At 41.5% G+C, this 17,172-nt stretch overlaps 1 protein-coding gene and 1 long non-coding RNA gene across 2 annotated transcripts in view; one reads left to right on the plus strand and one right to left on the minus strand.

Annotated features, from left to right (window-relative positions):
* Positions 1–17,172, plus strand: part of eng (endoglin) — a 109,093-nt gene that overhangs the window by 32,000 nt on the left and 59,921 nt on the right. The gene's annotated exons all lie outside the window — the stretch shown is intronic.
* LOC134038991 (uncharacterized) lies at positions 689–1,356 on the minus strand. The gene is made up of 3 exons (XR_009932713.1): positions 1,155–1,356; positions 962–1,064; positions 689–768 (listed from the first exon to the last, which is right to left on the minus strand). It is a non-coding gene; the product is annotated as an uncharacterized LOC134038991 (long non-coding RNA).

Below are 17,172 nucleotides of genomic sequence, written 5' to 3' on the forward strand. Positions count from 1 at the left end.
CAAGTGCAACTTGTTTGGAAATTCAAAAGTGTCTTCTGAAATGTATCCTTTTATTTATCCAGGTCCCAGTGTGGATCGCGGGTTTACACATGAGCAGTAGCGAATTATGTGTGCAAACAAAATTAGCATTTGATAAATCAAGTTGCCGGCCTATCTATAACAACTACCCAGCTAACACAGTTACCTTGCCCTTACGTTGCCGCAACGTCACTCGATGACCAAACATACGTTGCGGGACCGTGCATCTGTGGGACGCCAGAAGGTAACCGCAACGTAATCTTGTGACGTTGCCAGTCCGTAACCGCAACCTCCTAGCAACGTAATTTTCTGACGTTGCCAGTCCGTAACCGCGACCTCCTAGCAACGTAAATTGTGACGTTGCCAGTCCGTAACCGCGACCTCCTAGCAACGTAATTTTCTGACGTTGCCAGTCCGTAACCGCGACCCCCTAGCAACGTAATTTTCTGACGTTGCCAGTCCGTAACTGCAACGTTAATTAAGTAACCTATATTTCTCAATTCTACTGCTTATATTGGGGCGGTTCATATGCAGACCTCATTTGCCCCAAATGCTACTTGTTCTTGTATAATAGGCTACATGGTAGCCAACTTTAGGAGGACTATGTTTGTGTGGTGTGTAGCCTAACTCAAGCTAATCATAAACAAGGCATTTGTTTATGTAACATTCAGTCATTTTATTTCAAACAAAGTGCCAAACAGTGAATTAAAATCTTCTGCCAGTCCCCGCTACAGGTCGTGTCTGTTGGCCCTGACAATGAAGCACAAAATAAGTTAGTGTCCTATCAACATAATTGCATGTGTGAAAGGGGCTATACAAGTCATAAAAAAATCACATTTAGAATAATATACATTATCAAAAAAATATTACGGGATTCTAGTTTTTTGTCACATAGCCATGTGAAAGGTTGGATATGGAAGCTCTGCAATCATGATTCATTCACCTGGCTTGTTTTGAATGGGCTGCCGGGGCGTGTTTGAGTGTCTCCGCTATGAGGAGCTCCACAGCCTTCTCTCCCAGTCCCGTCTTCCACTTCATCACAGCATCTGCAGTTAGAAGTCATGAACTTATTAGCACCAATTTGAACGTTGAATGCTGCGTGTAAGCCATAGTTCATGACATCTCAAAACACCTACCACTCTCTTTTGGAACTCCAGCACCTTAAGGCGCTCCTCAAGGTCTTGGAGTTCAGCCTGTGTTTGGGCCACCTGTAGGTCCATCACTGGCACCTCTTCAGTGTGTCTGCCCTGTAGTCGCCTGAATAGGAGAGCCTCTCGCTGGTTCTCCTCCAATGTCTCCACCTTCCGGAGCATAACCTGTAATGTGTCTGTCATTAAAGACAAGTAAAACAAGTTTACAAGAGTTAGCATGATTGGCATACACTGTGGTTCTTCTAGATTAGCTGTAAGATTGATGTAAATGACAAATGTTACCTTGAATGGTTGTATACAAAGCATTAGTATGACAACATTTGTTGTTTTGACAAATATGTATCCCCGTAGTTTAAGTACATAGTATTAGCATATTGATATTAAAGGAGTAGCTTCGCACATGTGATCGTTCGAAAGCAGGGCCCCACAGCCCTTACAAAAAAAAAGTCTAAAGTATACTACAAGTGTACTAAAAAATGGATAGTACACTTTTAGTTCACTTTTGATATACTTTTAAGAAGTATACTTAGAAAATAGTTCACTTTTGAAATACTTTTAAGTATGCTTTGAAAATAGTTCACTTTTGATATACTTATAAGAAGTATACTTGGAAACAAAAAATGGTATACATTTCTTCTGGAGTAGGATGTAGGCTATGTTTTCTTTTATTATACAGCAAAAACAGTCAAAATAATTTTAAAGTACATTACAAGTTACATTTTTTCGATCCATCTTGTATATTCTAATTATTCATGTCTAGGAAAATATATTATGCATTGCACATTGAATCTTTTTTGTTACTGAAGCTGTAACCTTAATTACGGCCAAAACATTTTGAAGCCCTATACTCTTGTACGATAATAATAATTATCAATTGGAGTATTAATGGAAAAAACAAAACAAAAAAAACTACTTGAGAAAGAAGCAGACAGAAGGGTTGCATTATGCATTTGAAGGTTATACTGTCAAACTGACTGAAAAACGAAATAACAATGTGAAAAAATTAAGATAGCGTGGCTCATTGGCTGGCCAATTCCCATGATGCAAGGCGGTAAATAGTGTTAAAATTTGCTGATAAATTTGCGGTTTGTTCGAAATACAAATGTAACTTCATGAATTTCGTTTTTTTATTGTGTCTGCTTAGAATGTAGTGTTTTGTTGCATGGTAATTGTCATTGTTGTGCTGGTTTACCATTGTAACCTGAGTTAAATGACTGTTACGTTTGATAAGAAGAGCTGGATTAACGCAACACGAGACCATACGCAGGAATTAGCTTCTTTCATCTTATAATAAGTGTCACTTGGCGAGGGCCCCGTTCTCGTCAAGTGATGCAAGATCGGTGGCGTTGGAGGGGCCCCTAAACATTTAAATATATTAGTAAGTCATAGTAAATGGACATTTTAAGTTTACTTCTTGAAGTACTTACATTAATTGAAAGTTCACTTGAAAGTATTCCAAAGTATATTTTGAAGTACTTTAGGAAGTATACTTCATGAACTGAAAGTGCACTACACAGGTTACTTTAGAGTATTCAAACGTAAACCTCAAATACACTATAAGTGTGCTTTAAAGTGTACTAAATGACCTAAAAAGTGGGCCAATTCAGTTTACTTAGTACAAAAATAGTATATAAATAAGTACGCTGCTAGTATACTTTAGGTACCATGATAATAGTATACTTTTTATACTCAAGTAGGCTATACTTACAAATTAAACTTGAAGTATACTTCTTTTTTGTAAGGGAGCGTAGCGTCGCACGTGTGATTCTGAACATTCCAACCGGAATTTTCCGATTGACAAAAACTATATGACAAACGCTATAGTATGGCTTCAAAATGTACAATTACTAGGCTAACAAGTAACACTAACAGGTAGTAGCATTGCTACGAGTATTATGCTAGGTTATTGAAAGGTTGGATATGGAAGCTGCAATCATGATTCATTCATAGGTTGCTAGGTAACGGAAGCTAATTAAAGCTACCTAGCTGTCGTTTTGGAAAAATAACTCACTCTGGTGGAAGCGTCGGAAATATTTAGAACTCACGCATCTAAAGGTTAAAACGAATAAACTTATCCAAAAACAGATGTCATGTAGAAATTGGAAGAATTAGTGACATGATACTTTTATAGACGCCATTGCTGTGCATGCCATCCCTTACAAAAAAGAAGTATACTTCAAGTTTATTTTGTAAGTATACTTAGTATAAAAAGTATACTATTATCATGGTACTTAAGAGTATACTAGCAGTGTACTAGCAGTGTACTTATTTATATACTATTTTTGTACTAAGTAAACTGAATTGGCCCACTTTTTAGGTCATTTAGTACACTTTAAAGTACACTTATAGTGTATTTGAGGTTTACTTTTGAATACTGTAAAGTAGCCTATGTAGTGCACTTTCAGTTCATAAAGTATATTTCTTAAAGTACTTCAAAGTATACTTTGGAATACTCTAAAGTAACCTGTGTAGTGCACTTTCAGTTCATGAAGTATACTTCCTAAAGTACCTCAAAGTATACTTTGCAATACTTTCAAGTGCACTTTCAATTAATGTAAGTACGTCAAGAAGTAAACTTCATAAATGTCAATTTACTCTGATTTACTAATATTTAAATGTTTAGGGGCCCTTCACACGTCGCTGATCTTGCGTCACTTGGCGAGAACGGGGGCCTTCGCCAAGTGACACCGCAGAATCCTTAGCTGAAAGAAGCTAATTATTGTGTATACACTAATGTTGAAATAATCCAGCTCCTCTTATGAAGCGTAACACTCATTTAACTAATGGTTAAAATGGTAAACCGGCACAACAATGACAATTACCACGCAACAAAACACTACATTCTAAGCAGACACATTAAAAAAAAGAAATTCATGAAGTTACATTTGTACTTTGAACAAACGGCAAACTTATCTGCAAATTTTTACATTATTTACCGCCTCGCATCATGGGAATTGACCAGTAGTTTTGTCCACTTTCAAGCATGTCTTCTGCTTACATTTTTGTCGTACGTTCGTTTTAGCCTACATCCGCGAACTAAATAGAATGAATAGGCTAATCCTGGGCATTGCATAATGCCAGGATGCATTTTTCTTTGTTTGATCTGGTAAACAGTGAATTACATGCAGTTTTTTATCGATCGCATACTTAATCAATGGATTTGGTCCCTCAATTTCCCTTCAATGTATAGTCTTCTCAAGTCAAGTTACCGTCAACATTCCAAGCATTCCAATGCTTACACAGCTCTTTCACCACCTCAAAAATAGGCCTACATTTCCTTTAGCTATCTAATATGGTATGGGAGTATGGTATGGGATATGGGAGTCAGGTGGCTGAGCGGTTAGAGAATCGGGCTAGTAATCAGAAGGTCGCTGGTTCAATTCCCGCTGGTTAGATTCCCGGCCGTGCCAAATGATGTTGTGTCCTTGGGCAAGGCCCTTCACCCTACTTGCCTCGGGGGAATGTCCCTGTATTTACTGTAAGTCGCTCTGGATAAGAGCGTCTGCTAAATGACTAAATGTTAAATGTTAATATGTTGTAGAATACTAATTTACTAATTTATTGTAACTCACTTGACTCATTTATACCTTTTGATATTTCAGAAATGCATTTATTTGTTATGTGTGTCCGCTTTACAAAACATACAAAACAATCCTTTTACCATTAGCCTACAATTATTGTTGCCACTCATATCATAACATACGAATTGCGCTTACCTGTCTACACACAAATGGCTATGTAACGTCACTGTGTCCAATCCCGACCGCCGTAAACTCCTATTGTCCAAACCCGAACGGGGTTTGGACTTTTTGCCAGCATTTTCTTTTGCGATCACCAGCAAAGTGTAAGTAGTATTATTTTAGGCATACCAAACAATCTACTTGTCAAATTTCATGAACATATATGGACGTTTACATGTCTAAATAATATAGGAAAGTTACTTTGGCCGAAAGCAACACTCAGGCAACACTCAGGCGACGTTTGGGCGACGATCTTTACTCTGACAAGTGTGTCTGTGTTGTCATCGTACTGCTGCTATATGGGTTAGCATATGAGTGTATTTCAACGCTAGCTTAACACTACTTTGTCTAGCCAATGAAAATACATGATCATGTGTGACGTGATCTGTAGTCGAGGGGAGGAAGGGATGGGGGCTAGCAAACTTTGAGAAGAGTTCAACAAAACATCCAGCAGGTGGTGGTATACAGTCAAATTGAGATTTTCTCGCATAGTTTGGAGATGTTGAAGCGTGATATCTTATTGTGGAGGACATAACTACGTCCCCGGATATGTTGACAGCATTGATGGTCAGTTTGGTGACCCTGGATCAAGTTAATATCCCCATAAAAACAGCAGCGGCGAGTGTTTACTACGAGGATAAAAGTGCGGTTGGGTTTGGACAAGGGTAGCGCACGGCTAATTTACCGGCGCCAGCGTCTTTTTACCGGCTCTAGTAAAGGCTAAGCTAACTCTAAATTTTTTTACAATATTTAGCTCGAAAGATAAGAAGTTAAAGCTTAACGTGAAATCAGTAAATCAGCTGAAAACGTGATACAATCTTTTTTATCAATATTTGAGCTAAAAACCAGTCGGAATTGGACACAGTGACGTTAGTGAAGCAAATGCACTTCATAGAATTCAATTAAATTGTTATCATTTTGCATTGGTTATAAGCCTACATATTTTGCTATTCATATAAATTTGATTTATGTTATAACCGTCTGAATTACATATTTGTGACATCATCTTGCGACATCTGCTGATAAAAAAGCGAATCGCAGCCTTGTAAGGCAGGGAAAAAATGGCTGCACATTGCCGGCTGCTGGTCGTGCAACCGGCAGCAATTGAACAGAAACAGGAGGAAAATAGCTTTAACCCTTGTGTTATCTTCAGGTCATTGTGACCCTTCAGTAATTTTGACCCCCCCACGTGTTGCGACAACTTTACCTCATACAAAAATAAAGTGAAGCATTTTCTTTTAACCGTCTGGCTGTCTCATACCCCCCACAGCGCGAAGGTTAAAAGAAAATGCTTTTTATTTGTTTTTGTATTGGGTAAAGTTGTCGCAGCACAACGATGGGTCGTTGTGAACCTTCGGGTCATTGTGACCCGAAGGCAGCACAAGGGTTAAACTTGCTTTTCCCTGTGATTTTGAAGAGAAAAAAAATACTGGCTGATAAAACACACTCTAGGTTAAGTCAAGAAAGCAGGTTCCTGGAATTTGATCGAGTGCGAAGATTTTTATATTTTTCTCTTTACTTAGGGGAAATGAACGGCACTCGGCGCTTCTAATGATTACCACAAAAACAATCACACCCTGTGAAAAGGTCTAGAATCTTTAAAGGTGGATTTCTCTGCTACAACATTCCAGGTTTACAACATTCAGATACGCGTATCTTCTTCACAATTTTCAGATTCCAATGTATCACTCATCATTTGAAAGTTTACAATCTGCACTTTCACAATCTGTAAAAAGAGAGAAATGACCTTGGCCAACATCGGCCCCTTTTCATCAGGCCGTGTCACAAATGTATCCGTCTACTTATTCTGTACCTACACTATAATGCATTTGTACACAAGTCACCATTTCACTGGGTTCCTTCATTGGAGACAGTCAGGATTTACATACAAGGAGCAATCAAAGACAGAAAGTAAGTGGTTTTGACCCTTCTCCTAATTTCCTTTGAATGGCTTCCACAAACAGCTGACAGATAGCAAGTCGGAGAATAATATTCCCATTGCAAATGACAGCAATAGGTGCTCCATGCCTGATAAAACACAAATCCTGAGTGACTCTGGTGAGCACAATGATATCAGCATCGGGTTGATACTGTGCTGTCAAATGAGGGTTCTTGGCCAGGTCGCTGATAGTGAGGGGCAGGAGAAGCGAGCCTGCCATACTATTTGGTTCACACAAAAGGAAAGGATATCTTTGGATCCAAGCCATAAATGGAGCCTGTGACTCCTTACTGTCACGCAATATTGACCCAATGGCTGAGCCACAGCTAACTCTCTCACCCAGGGGCCTCATGTATAAAGGATTGCGCAGCTTTCATACCTGAAGATGGCGTACGTCCAAAACTCAAAGTACCTACGCACAGAAATATTCACATGTATAAAACCGGTTGTACGCCAGGTCCTGCGCACCTTTCCATTATAAATCACAATCAACGTGAGATTGACCGCACGTGAACGAGCCACTGACCCCGCCTTGCCTCCTCCCATAAATGAATATGCAGATAGCCTATATATGCGCTCCTGAGGTCATTTATTTGTCTGAATTAAAATGTCTAAACACAAAATAACAATTTCACAGACTGTGAGATCGAGGTTCTAACAATAGAGGTGGAGGCGAGAAAATGTGTCCTGTTTGTCGGTCTGGCATTAGCAACATAAGAAAAAAAATCTTTTTTTTACCTGTAGCACTTTGAGATTTAGCTAAATATAAAGTGCATTACAAATACAATTATTATTATTAAAGGGCAGTAAATGCTGTGGGTTCGGAGAAACGGACCATGGCAGAAATTAAGAAGAAATGGTCCGATGTAAAACTCGAAATTAAGAAACGCGTGGTGGCGCATCGTTACAGCATGATTTCCTGAGTGAATTTGTCGTTCGTTTGACACCCTCAAATTTGACAGAAGTTATTATGTGTGGCGGATTAAACAGTAGCCTATATAGAGCTAGATTTTCCCATTTGGGTTTTGGCATTTTGATGTGATCATCCACATTAATGAAAAAAAATGAAAATGTGATTTCAATAGTCAACGTCATAGACGTATGACAGTAAGTGGAAACTTTATTTTGTTATGTTTGGTGAGTTTCGGCACTTTTCAGTTAGAATTCGCCATGTTACAGAGCCAGACAAGACTTTGCGGACGGTCCGCACATTTTTCACGTCTGCTCAAAAGTTTCTGTGACGGCCCGCACATTCTCACGTCAAGTAAATATTTATACATCACACAGTGTGCGTGAAAACCAGCGTACGCAAGCTTTTTGTGCGTACGCAACGTTCATACATGAGGCCCCAGAGTCCTGTCAGAGTAGTTCCCTCTGTCATTTGCCGATCAGTTTTCTGTCACTGCCTTGTATCTGTTTCTTGTTCTCCTCGCTCCACCCCTGTCTTAGTTTGTTGTGATCCACCCTTAACCAAAATACACCCTTGAGAGGGACCAATAAATCACATCAAATTTCTTGGCTTTCAGCACAATCCTTTGGCTCAGACACACACACATAATTCAAAAGACCTCAAATATGGCAAGAAAGCATCAATATATTTAATTTATTTTATTTGTCACACTATAACTCTAACCAACCACAAAATACCATACATAGACTTTCAGAAACACATTCAGAAATACATAAGTACACAATGGCAACGTTCCCTTTTCTCTAGAGGCCCCCACCAAAACTCCCCTCACCATAACCCAAAACAAGATGTTCATCTGTGTGCTATCTTGTGGGGAATGTGGTAGGGAAAAACACAAACATGAGACAGTATCTAAACGGATATGGTATCGCTCCAGCCATCTCTTGAATATACAGTATATACAGAAATAGTGAGAGATAGATGTTTTCAGCCAAATTATTGAATTCCTTTTTTCCTTCTTTACTTGACTAATAACACTTTTGTAACGGTTAAGTTGTTTTGAAAAGGAACATAAGCTGTTCATTGCCATCTTATTGTCCCCTTCTTCTTCCTCTTGCTTGGGGAGCGGGCGGGGAGGGGGGGCGCTTCATCTAGAGTCCATTACAACCCCCACCACCACCAGAAGGGGGGGAATGATGTCTGATCTTCGGGAAAGGCTGGCTGGATGTATATATTTATACTCTGTGCGGAGCCAGATTCCACAGTCTGACTCCGGCTGACGCACAAAGTTAAAAAGGTCTCATTTCCCCGGCCCCAACTCAGGAAGCGAAGGAAAGACCTTGGCTCCAATGCGGTTGTGCAACCCGGATAGTGGACACTACCATAATAAACATTCCCTTTCAAATGGGCCCAGCTCAGAGAATAGTGGTCAAAAGAGAGAGAGAGAAACAGCGAGAGGGGGATCAACATTCAGGTATGCATATCTTCTTCAACTATTTTCAGATTTCAATGTAAGACACATCATTTGAAATTTTACGATCTGCACTTTCACAATCTGTAAAAATCGGATAAATAAATTGGCCGACTACCGCCCCTTTTCACCAGAGCGTGTCACATAACAAATCCTCCAACATTTATTTTCAGTATTTCAGCCATGTTGAACTTCCAGCTTGTCCGGTCTTGTCACAAGTCACATTTTGTGAAAAACAATCGAAGCCTTTAAAAACTATTTAAACTCTTAATTTGCAATATCATACTATAATGCCAGGAATCTGTTTGTCTGTCTGACTGTGAGTTTGTGTCTCAATTAGCTTGCGAACCAGACATTGTATAAAGTTGAAATATGGTAGATGAATGGCTGAAGACCTAATAAGGACGTGCAGTGAAACGTGTGAAGGATGAAATACAAATATATTTGAGGTGATATTAAAGCCGTAGCTTTTGAAGGAGCAAGGCAGGACACCGCATGTCAGAGGCCTGAGGCATGGCTGCCAACTCTCACGCATTGGCCGTGAGACACGCATTTCAACTATTTCACACGCTCTCACGCCAGGGGTGTTTCTACACGGGGGCCTACAGGGGCCAGTGCCCCTGTAAAAATGTCCCTGGCCCCCCCTGTGGCCCCCCCTGACTGACTTTTTTTATTTATTTTTTACACGTTTTTCTTCTTCTAGTAGTCATCATGAAACGAGGAAGGGATATTGCAGCCTTTTTTTGCCCCAGTAAATAAAAAAGTTAGAGAAACATATCAAGGTATTGAGAGAGCTGAGGAGCTGGAAGAGGGAGAGCCAGAGCCGTTTGTATGATTTTAATGTAAAGCTAAATTAAAGTATTTAATGTTTAAATATCATTTGTTTCCGTTTTTTACTGTGCCCCTCTGATTAAACACTGGCCCCCCCTTGGCCCCCCCAATAAAATTTGTCTAGAACCGCCACTGTCTCACGCCACACCTTGTATATCTCACGCTGAAAAGGCAATGCCAACCAAGTACATGGGCGTGGCCAGGGAGTGGCCAGGGGTGGCACTGGCCACCACTGAAAAGTGATTGGCCACCACTGGTGCCACCCCTGCCATGCGATCGGCTATTTGCTGACAGTCTTGTCCATATGCATGAATACTGGCCAATGAAAAAACATCTAAAATATGAGGTGGCGGGAGTTCAGGTTGAGCGGCATGTTCAACAACCACACTGGAGAAGCATGAGAGAAGAGGCTGTTGATACTAACGTCGATTTTTCCATGTGTGCTGGGAGATATCCGTAAGGAAACATTCAGAAACTAAACATGAGCTAGAAATTTGTATGACGTTATTCAACACCATGCAGCCCGTTTACTTTCGGTCAGTGTTGGGAACGTTACCGAAAATTTGTAATTAGTTACAGTTACTAGTTACTTATTTCAGAAGTAACTGCATTACTTTACTAGTTACTGCATAGAAAAGTAATTAGTTACAAGGAAAAGTAACGTTTGCGTTACTCTTAATTCCCTGCCTATATTATCAAATTAACGCGCACACAGATAGTTATAATAGTTTAGTGTTGCAGTGGCACAGTGTGGGACGAGACAAATGCAGGGCTCTCAAGTTTTGAAGACAGGCAAGAGTGACATTTCCCCTCCCCCAGCCCCCCCCCCTCTCAAAATTAATTAATTAATTCAGGGGTGGGGAACCTTTTTTCTGCCAAGGGCCATTTGGATATTTATAAAATCATTTGGGGGCCGTACAGTATTATCAACTTAAGAATGTGCCTGCTATATTTGGTCAAACATTTAATTAACTCACCCATAATGTGATGGCTGGAACCGCTTCTCTTTGGTGAGGTTTGTGATGTTAGCTGGCACGGATGCAGCCTGCTTTGACAAGGGGTGCATCGAACATTTCTTGGGGGGTATCATGATTACGGAAAGGGATCGTATTATTTTTTATATTGCTACAATTTTTGAGACTGCTTATCGATCTGAGTGTTAATCAGGCGCGGAGCCATACGTTGTAAACATTCGGGGCTCAAATCAAATCAAATGTATTTGTATAGCCCTTTTTACACGCAAGCATGTCACAGAGGGCTTCACATACGCCCATCGAACTGCCCCTCAACCAACCTAAACCCTCAAGGAAGACAAGGAAAAACTCCCAGAAAAACTCTCAACAGGAGAAAAAATGGAAGAAACCTTGGGAGGAGCAATTCAGAGAGGGATCCCCTCCTCCAGAGACGGTTGGTGAGAGAGAGGAGCAGTACACAGGCTAAACATAGTCATACAGTGTCGATGGGTTTTGAAACACCAAGATCCATTGTTCAACTTAATAGATGTAGGACAGGACCGGGAGACTCGCGACCAGGTCCAGCGTTGGCCGACCGACGACCAGGCAGGTGCTGACAACTCAAACCCCCCACACCACAAGGGATGTGTGTGGGGGGGGACAGAGAGAGGAGAGCAGGGATTAGAGAATGCCAGGAGCAGCTAACAGTTACAGTCATAATAGAATGAGATCCCCACCGGTCAAGTGTGGACTGGTGCAGCAATTTAACAGAGCAAAAAAGGGGTATTTGATGCAGCCCCACACACCAAGACAGCGACAGCCCCCCTCGTTTGGAACATGAAATCTGTTCCAGGGGAAGAGAACTCTAAAATAAGTTATACTTATAGAATAAGGATGGAAACAACCCGTCCCCCGTTGCCTCCAACTAGTAACATACTTACCTTTAACAGTCGTAGAATTGACTAAACAATAACGTTTTTAACCTCATTTTAAATGTCGAAACAGTATCAGACTCCTTAATTGAGACAGGTAATTTGTTCCAGAGAAGAGGTGCTCTATATGAGAACGCCCTACCTCCAGCTGTTTTTTTCTTAATTTTGGGAACCACCAGATAGCCGGCATCTTGAGATCTAAGTGTCCTTGCGGGGCAATAGGGTGCAAGGAGACCGGAGAGGTACAGTGGTGCCAATCCATGCAGAGATTTGTAGCTTAGTAGTAGAACTTTGAAGTCAGCTCTGGCTTGGATAGGGAGCCAGTGTAGAGAGACAAGAGTAGATGTTATGTGATCAAACTTTCTTGTTCTGGTCAATAGTCTAGCAGCAGCATTTTGCACCCGTTGTACATTTTTTAGGTGGGTAATTGGGAGGCCAGAGAACAACACATTGCAATAGTCCAATCGGGACATAACAAATGCATGTATTAGTTTTTCAGCATCATCCTTTGAGAGAAATTTTCGTATTTTGGCAATATTACGTAGATGGAAAAATGCAGTTCTGGTAATTTGCTTAATATGGTACTCAAACGAAAGGTCTGGGTCCATTGTGACTCTGTGAAATTTTTTACCAGCTGGCTTTGAGAGACTTTGACGCCATCTAGGTCTAAGGTCAGATTGGAAAAATTATTTCTATATTTTTTAGGACCGAAAATTTGAACCTCGGTTTTATCCGAATTTAGAAGAAGGAAATTTGCAGTCATCCAAGCTTTCAACCTAGAAACACATTTTTCCATAGCATGTGGAAATTCTCCAGACTTTATAGACATATATAGCTGAGTATCATCTGCATAACAGTGGAAATTTACCCCAGAGCTTCTAATTATGTTTCCTAAAGGCAACATATAGAGTGAAAATAACAGAGGGCCTAGAACTGAACCCTGTGGTACTCCGTATTTTACAGTGGAGCTCCTGGATGAGCAGCCATCATAGTGGACATATTGTGATCTATCAGATAGATACGATCTAAACCACTGAAGTGACGTACCAGAAATCCCAACATAGTTCTCCATACGTTCCAAGAGAATCTCATGATCCACCGTGTCAAAAGCTGCACTTAGGTCTAGAAGAACCAGGACAGAGATAGAACCCGCGTCAGAGGCTAACAGTAGATCATTGACTACCTTGGCTAATGCAGTTTCAGTGCTGTGGTGGAGACGAAATCCAGACTGGAGAGGTTCATAAAGCTGATTTGAGGAGAGGTGCTCAGTGAGCTGTTGTGCCACAGCCTTTTCTAAAATTTTGGAGAGAAATGGCAAATTTGAAATTGGCCTGTAGTTGCTAAGACAACCTGGATCCAGGTTAGTTTTTTTAAGAAGGGGCTTAATAATAGCTTGTTTGAAATCGTTGGGGACTTGGCCAATTACAATAGATTCATTAATAATACTAAGCATGGGTGGTCCAATAATAGGGAGAAGTTCCCTACAGAGTTTGGGGATCGAGAAGGCAGCTAGTGGGTTTCGAGGAGTCTATCAGCTCGATGAACGCTTCCATAGAAATAGGGTTAAAGTGAGTGAGAGCCTCAACATGCAGCATGCTTGGTATAGGGGAAGGTTCAGTGTTGATGGCCACTCCTCCAGGACTAGTTTGTAGTTTGTACCTTATTGCATAGATTTTTTGGTCAAAGAAATCTCAAGAAATCATTGGGAGAGAGATCTGAACTAACACAGAGTGTACTTTTCTTAGTGAGTTTTGCAACAGTATCAAATAGGAACTTAGTGTTGTGTTTGTTCTTACTAATCAACCTAGAGAAATATTCTGATCTGGACCTGATGAGGACTTGCTTGTACTCCATTAGGCTGTCCTTCCAGGCCAGGCAGAAAACCTCCAATTTAGTGGTACGCCACTTATGTTCTAGTTTTCTAGTGGACCTCTTGAGAGTGTGGGTTTCCTCTGAATACCATGGAGCCAGTTTCTTGTCCTTTCTTTTCCTTGGTTTGAGAGGGGCAACAGAGTCTAGGGATAGCTGAAGAACCAAATTCAGATCCCTCGTTTTAGTATTTAATGATTTATTTGGGACGTCAAGTGCTTCTAGTGCAGCGGGTAGAATATTAGCCAGTTCCAGAGCTGTGTTTGGGGTTATGCAGCGGCTAGTAGAAATATTCTGAGTGCCTCCAAGGCTCTGGCAGAGGTCCATTTTGAAGGTGACCAGGCAATGGTCAGATAATATAGGATTGTGGGGGTGGACAATGACGTCACTAATCTTGATTCCCCGCGTGAGAACCCCGCAATCCAATGTATGCGAGTGAAGATGGGTAGGTTTGGAAACCACCTGAGTGAGACCTGTGGAATACATTAGAGCAGTAAAGGCCTTACTTAAAGGATCTTTTGGGTCATCCACATGAATGTTAAAATCACCCATAATTAAGATGTTATCAGTATATGTCACAAGATCAGCACTAAAATCTGCAACTTCCTCCAGGAAGAGGGAATACGGGCCGGGGGGCCGGTATAGAGTAACTATACAAAATGAGGGAGGGGGGCCAGGAGTAGTAGCATTATTCATTTACATTTACATTTAGTCATTTAGCAGATGCTGTTATCCAGAGCGACTTACAGTAAGTACAGGGACATTCCCCCGAGGCAAGTAGGGTGAAGAGCCTTGCCCAAGGACACAACGTCATTTGGCAGAGCCGGGGATTGAACCAGCAACCTTCTGATTACTAGCCCGATTCCCTAACCGCTCAGCCACCTGACTCCCCATTATTCCTTTTTAAAGTAGTTGGTGGTTTCATGCAAATTATTTAAAGGTATTTACAGATTTTAGGCTGAAGTTGAAGCTAGCTTTATATATCATAGCAACACCACCACCTTTCTTTGATACACGAGGGATGTTTGAGTACGCAAAATCCGGAGGCGATGCTTCATTCAGGGGGGAATATTCATCAGGTTTTAACCAGGTTTCGGTGAGTCCAATCAAGTCCAGGCCGCATTCAGACATTAGATCATTAATCAAAACGGCCTTTGTAGATAGAGATCTGATGTTTAGGAGCCCAACATTCCAGTATGGGTTTTTGGCTGCTTTAGACGTAGATAATTCTTCTGAGAAGGTGGCACTGTCATCAGAAAACTTAGTAGGAAGAGCAACGGGGGAGCAAGGCTGAATACATATTAAATTGGTATAATTCCTAATACTTGAAGGACGAAATTTAGAGAAAGGGCGGGGGACCGACACCGTCTCAATGGGAAAAACGACATCAGCAACCTCACTGACTACACTACAAGCTAGGCTATCGGGCCCCCAACAGCTCACAACATACCTATCAACAAACCTATCAGACTCTCTGAGACTGTGGCCCGGCTTGTTCTAGTGAGTGTCAGGCCTGCTCTAGAATAGCTTCAATATTCCTAGACAATAGAAAAGCACCTCTCCAGCTCGGATGGAGCCCGTCACTTTTCAACAAGCCAGGTTTGGCCCAGAAACAAGACCAATTATCTACAAATCCTAAACCCTGTTCTGAACAGAAGCAGGCCAACCAGCGGTTAAGAGAGACAAGTCTGCTGTAGATCTCGTCAGTCCCCCTAACAGGTAGTGGACCAGAGACTATTACTCGATGCCGACACATCTTTTGGGCAAGGTCACATGCCCGAGCTATATTAACCTTTGTGACCTCTGACTGCCTTAGCCTAACATCATTGGTGCCGACATGAATGACAATATTCTCATACCTATCATCAGTGCGTGCGCCATGTGCCTTAGCTTGGGCCTTTGCCTTAGCCCTAGTGCTAGCCAGCACCCTGAGATTAGCTTCTATGTCGGTAGCTCTGGCCCCAGGTACACAGTAAACTGTCGCTGGTTGCTCCAATCTAATGTTACGAGTGATGGAGTCACCGATCACTAACGTCTGAGGAGTCCCACTCCCACCATGCTGCAAAGGTGAAACCGGTGGGGCTAATCTTGAGTCCTCCCTAGCGCTAGGACTCCCTGCCAATGATGTTGCGCCAGTCGCATCAAAAGTTACTAGCATACGTTCTTCCTCAAGTGACTGGACGCGACTCTCTAACAGAGTCAACTTTTCGAGCAAAATGACACATGTAGGACAATGTGAGTGGGTGTGAGACATTATAGTTAACTTACGTTAATAGTTTATGCCAGCCAGGGAAATCCGTCAAGAGCGTTGAGTTGGCTAGTTCAACAGGAACAGTAGTGTCGGGCTCCAAGGAAGAAAGCCACGAAGAAAGCCGCGCCGAGTAAACCTCAAACAAGTTAACCTAGACGCAAAACTGTACGTCCAATACAGAAAATAATGATATTTTCCGTGACCCAAGACTCTGCCGAAACCTAAGATTTGGGCTTAGCCCAAACCAACAACGTATTCTGGGTTTGATGTGCTAGAAAGGAATTCCACACTTAATGGGAGCGCGCAGAGCGCACGAGCGAAATTTATTGGTACATTGGTACGCAACGCTGCGCGCCTCCACGGTCCTCTTCCACATATTAAAATAGTGCTGCTGCCAACAAATAATGCACCTAATAATATGGTTCCTGCAGTGCCATGGCGGGCCGGACCAAATGATTTCGCGGGCCGCATATGGCCCGCGGGCCGGACGTTCCCCACCCCTGAATTAATTGCTTTTTACCTGACATCTTTGAAAGGCAGCAATGATTAATGCATCCATGGCCAGGATATAATGATAAAGTATGACATGATTTTAAAAGTGACCTATAACATCGACTATGCAAAACACTTAAATGTATTTAGTGCTAATAAAATTATTAAGCCTATTTGGAAAAATATGTTTATAATGTGACAATATGTCAGTCATCGTGTGATAATGAAAATATGACTTGGCCTACACTCAGGGGCGATTCTAGGATCAGACCTTTAGGGGTGCTCAGCCCCCAATGACAATGTGACATGAATACAGTGCCTTGCAAAAGTGCAAAACCCCCTTGCTAATAACAGGCATGCAAACAGGTCAAGGGTGAAAAAGGTGAGAAGGATACGGCGAACCCCCGACCCTCTAGGGGGGTCCGGGTTCATGGTCCCAATTGATTACATTTTAAAGTTAAACACATGAATCTGGTGCACTTTGAGAGAAAAATTAAGAGGCTAGATCTATGTAGAATCTGTGCTCTTGTAAACAATGTCATGTTCGTTTAACTATAAAGACATTTTTTGTATAGCATTGGTTCCAGAGCCAGTTGTAAAGTTGGGAAGCATGGG

This window comes from Osmerus eperlanus, chromosome 18 (genome assembly GCF_963692335.1).
Source record: "Osmerus eperlanus chromosome 18, fOsmEpe2.1, whole genome shotgun sequence".
Taxonomy (NCBI): domain Eukaryota; kingdom Metazoa; phylum Chordata; class Actinopteri; order Osmeriformes; family Osmeridae; genus Osmerus; species Osmerus eperlanus.